Source organism: Cherax quadricarinatus, chromosome 62 (genome assembly GCF_038502225.1).
Source record: "Cherax quadricarinatus isolate ZL_2023a chromosome 62, ASM3850222v1, whole genome shotgun sequence".
In the NCBI taxonomy this organism is placed as follows: Eukaryota; Metazoa; Arthropoda; class Malacostraca; order Decapoda; family Parastacidae; genus Cherax; species Cherax quadricarinatus.
The window spans coordinates 1097032-1102096 of NC_091353.1; positions in this window are offsets into that span (position 1 = coordinate 1097032).

Below are 5065 nucleotides of genomic sequence, written 5' to 3' on the forward strand. Positions count from 1 at the left end.
GTTATTTATGTTAATAATGGACAAATTGAAGCCCTAAATGTGTTACTCGACAGTCACGTTCCGCATCTTCAAATTAAACTACGTTTTAATTATAAAAACATCACCCTTTCACTTATACTGAACCATTATGAATTCGTTTATCTCGTTTCAAGTCTATGACTATTTACAAAGCGTATATTAGAATAGCTTTCTTCTGTACTGACTAACGAAATAGTAATGACGTTGACTTGGAAGTTTTAGGACACGATTGCCGTGGATTCCGGCTCTGCCCGACCTTTGAATTTTTTTCTTTAACATACCGGATATATCCCAGAAGAAGGGGTTACTAGCTCCTTGCTCCCGGTATTTTAGTAGCCTCTTAAGACATGCATGGTTTATGAAGGAAGAATTCTTTCCCACTTCCCTATGAAGATAAGAGGAGATAAAAAAGATAAGAGGAGATAATAAAGAAAAATAAGTTACGAAAATAGAAGAAAGCCCAGATGCGTGTACAAACATGTGTAGTGTGACCAATGTAGTAGCAAGATAGACCTGTTATCTCTAATGTTTATGAGACAAGGCAAAAAAGGCATCAGCAATACTACCAACATGTAAAGCAAACTATACCATGGGCGGTGATTGAACTCGCTACTAGGTCCTGTCTCCCCCTGCTCCATGAGCTTTATCATACCTCGTTTTAAAACGATGTATGGTTCCTGCCTCTGCTACATCACTTGCCAGACTATTCCACTTCCTGACAACTCTATGACTGAAGACATACTTCCTAATATCCCTTTGACTCATCTGAGTCTTCAACTTCCTTTGTTTCTACGTCCCATCCCTGGAACATCCTGTCTGTGTGTATAGTTGCAGGTGTAACATAGACTGCATTGTAGCAGCAGGTGTAACATACACAGGACTGTAGCAGCAGGTGTAACATACACTAGAGTGTAGCAGCAGGTGTAACATACACAGCAGTGTAGTAGCAGGTGTAACATACACAGCAGTGTAGCAGCAGGTGTAACATACACAGGGCAGTAGCAGCAGGTGTAACATACACAGCAGTGTAGCAGCAGGTGTAACATACACAGCAGTGTAGTAGCAGGTGTAACATACACAGCAGTGTAGCAGCAGGTGTAACATACACAGGGCTGTAGCAGCAGGTGTAACATACACAGCAGTGTAGCAGCAGGTGTAACATACACAGCAGTGTAGCAGCAGGTGTAACATACACAGCAGTGTAGTAGCAGGTGTAACATACACAGCAGTGTAGCAGCAGGTGTAACATACACAGCAGTGTAGTAGCAGGTGTAACATACACAGCAGTGTAGCAGCAGGTGTAACATACACAGGACTGTGGCAGCAGGTGTAACATACACAGCAGTGTAGCAGCAGGTGTAACACACACAGCAGTGTAGCAGCAGGTGTAACATAAACAGCAGTGTAGTAGCAGGTGTAACATACACAGCAGTGTAGCAGCAGGTGTAACATACACAGCAGTGTAGCAGCAGGTGAAACACACACAGGAGTGTAGCAGCAGGTGTAACATACACAGCAGTGTAGTAGCAGGTGTAACATACACAGCAGTGTAGCAGCAGGTGTAACATACACAGCAGTGTAGCAGCAGGTGTAACGTGCACAGCAGTGTAGCAGCAGGTGTAACGTGCACAGCAGTGTAGCAGCAGGTGTAACGTGCACAGCAGTGTAGCAGCAGGTGTAACATACACAGCAGTGTAACAGCAGTGTAGCAGCAGTGTAACGTACACAGCAGAGAAGGATTTTTGATAGGTTCTGTATAGGAGATAATTAGATTTATTCAGTTCTTTCAGCAGGGATATGACTTACTTAACCATGTAAGCAGATATGAGATCGTCTATAAAAATTAGCAGGACTGAGTCATGCTAAAACAAGCAAAAACTGACTGACGAAAATAAGCAAGGATGAGTTTTATTTAAGCCGACAGGCAGGAATGGGTTTTACTCGTGTGGATAGACGGGAATGAGTCTCAATCAAGTGGATAGACAGGGATGTTTCCTGATCTAACGTGTAAGAAAGGATGATTTTTTAATAGATGGCTAGACAGGGGCTAGTTTTAAGCAAGTGGATAGACAGGAGTGAGTCTTAATCAAGTGGATAGGCAGCGTTGTTTCTTACTCTAGTGGAGTGTGGTTCTTAATTGGTGGATAGACAGGGATGGGTCTCAATCAGGAACTTAATCAGGGAGAGGTTTTATTCAATGGATACCTGCAGTATACCTGGAGTGTATTCTGAGGGGGATTCAACGCCCCCGCAACCCGATCTATGACCAGGCCTAACGATGGATCAGACATTGATTAACCAGGGTGCTCCTGCCGACAGCACGTAATTCAACGTAGGAACCAAAGCCTGGCTGGTCAGCTACTAACTTTAGATGCGTGTAGAGCACCCCCCTTCCCCCTGAAGGCAGCCAGGAGTGTGTTGGTAATCCCCCTTATTATGGTGGGAAGCAGTTGGGCCCCTGATACTTATTGTGTTGTATCTAAGCGTCCTCACGGCGACCTTGCTTTTCATTTGGAGGGGGGGGGGATAGTGCACCGCCGGACCAGATTTTTGCTTTTGTATAGAGTAATTTCTGTGTACAGATTTGGGACTACTCCCTCTAGGATTTTCCAGGTGTAGATTTTCTGTGATATTACATCATGATCACACTTGTGAAAGGCTTTCGCCAAGTCTATGTATGCTATATCTGCACTTTGGCTTGTTCTCCACTGCATCCAAGACCATGTTATAGTGGTCTAGTAGTTGTGAGAGGGATTAGCTGCCTGCTATAAACCCATGCTAACTTGGGATTATTATAATCATGGTGGAACGCAAAGCCCGTAGGATTATATAGGGCAATGCTGCCTTGGGTTGTGTAATTCTGTTCAGGCCTTTCGCCTGAACCGAAGAATGCCAAAATGAATAATGAATAACGTTGAGGAATAATAATGAAAGTCTAATAAGTATTTTAATTAAAAATAAATGAAATACAAAATCTGGCCAACGTTGGTTCCAGTGTGATCTTATGACATCTCCGGAGAATCTTGTAAGTCCAGGAGATCTTAGCATGTTGTGAAGAATTGATGTTAGCTATCCTGGGGAGGCGGTGTTAAGTCCGATGCTCAGGAAACACTGTCAGTACTGGTTCGTTATCGTTCGCCGCCTAGACAGCGGCATGGGTGGACGTGCTTGCCCGTGAGCATAATGTCCACGAGATTAAGGAAAAGTGTCAACACAGTCGGGATTGAATTGCAATGTACTACTACTCAACATCATTCGAGATACATATGGCCTAGCGGACCATGATCTCTGGCGTAGCCATGAATGGGACCAAACGATTGTTCGTCAAGTTATTATCGGCTCAGGTGCACGAAGAGGTCGTTGATAAATTTCAATACGTCGTGATGGAGGTGAATACTGATGTCAAAATGCGCCTGGTGGATGTGTCCAAAAGATATACTTGGATGAAACTACGTAATGCTCCCTTTGAGGTAACCGAGGATGATTTACGGCAAGTATTTAATCGTTTTTGAAGGATTCTTGTGGCGCAACCGGATGCTTTGATCACTGGCGTGTATGCTGGTTTGCCTGAGGGGACGTACTCTCTCAAAATATCTCTGAAGTACCCTGTGCCATCCTATATTGTCCTGCCCGATTTCAAGGGGTATGGTCACATGGCTATGGAGTGTCCTCGTAGGACACTCCATAGCCATGGTCGGGACGGACCATATAGAGACAGAGGGTCAAAGCCATGGGGCATGGCACGTGGTCCTGAAAGCAGTGAGGCCACAGATACTGAGAAGGGTAATGTAGTGGCGGATGCGGCTGACTTCGAGAGGGAAGCGACAGAGGAACGAATTACAGTATCGAATGCTAAGGTTCGGGCACGGACAGAGACCGAGCAAGCAGAGCTGGAAGCGTTGGAAAATGTGTTAAGGGAAATATGTCCTTCCCCATCGGATTGGGTGTCGATGACGCCTGAGGAGGGAAATGAGGCTCCTGTGTGTGTGGAGGATGCTGTGAGGACAGTGGAACCATCCTTTGCTCTCGTAAAGGAAGCTGAGCTAGGGGCAGGGGTAGCTCACTGTGGTGGAAGTGTTCGGATGCCGATGATGTTTTAACACCAGCCCAGCGGCCTGGTAATAAATTGTGAGTAGATATAGCTGGTGGTTCTGGGGTTGTAAGGACCAAATCGCACACTGCCAAAGGAAACAGGAAACCAGAGAGTGTGGTACCTGGTATAGGTGGCAATACGGGTGTAACTGCAGGTGCTAAAGGTCGAGTAAGTCAGCGAAACAAATCACCTTTTACCTAGCTGGTACCTTCCTTTCTCATCAGCTGATTTTCCATCACATGTAAAACTATTACTACTGAACATTAAAATGGTATAAAATACCGAATAAAATATCACTTTAAGGGTGATGGACTGATTACATCGTCTTCAAGTATCTTCTGCTTCTATCAACTTTTCTGTACTCGACTGAAGAAGCCTACTGTGTAGGCGAAACGTTTCGAAATAAAGATACCTAACTGTTGCATATGTGTCCCACTATTACTACTACCTCTACCTGTACTACACCTCACTCAAAGCCTATAAATACTCTGAGTCGATGTATTGTTTGTAAAGGCTTGATAAAGCTCCTGGAGAGCGAAACGTTGCCGCAATAAAATGTCACATTAGTTGCATTTGTGTCATTTTACTTAATGTATTGTCGGTAATTCTACCAATATTAATACAGAATTTATGTTACGCTCTCGATTACGGGACGTTAAGTTAATTCCGTGGCAGCTTCCTTTTCTGACCATCAGGCAATTCTCACGGAGGTGATGTGGGATATTTTGGCGATGAGGCACAGAGGTTACTGGAAATTAAATACTAGGGTTTTAATGGACGAGGAAGCGGTTGTGTGTTTTGAAGAATGGTGAGAGGCAAATAAATATGTGAGGGTGTGATGGGGGATTGGTGTGTTGATGGGATCTTCTCTTCTTTTTCGTAAGGGAATGTCTCGAGCATAGCTCAAGTGCCGTAGAGGGAACTCTTTTTAGACACAGGTATGAATCCGTATTC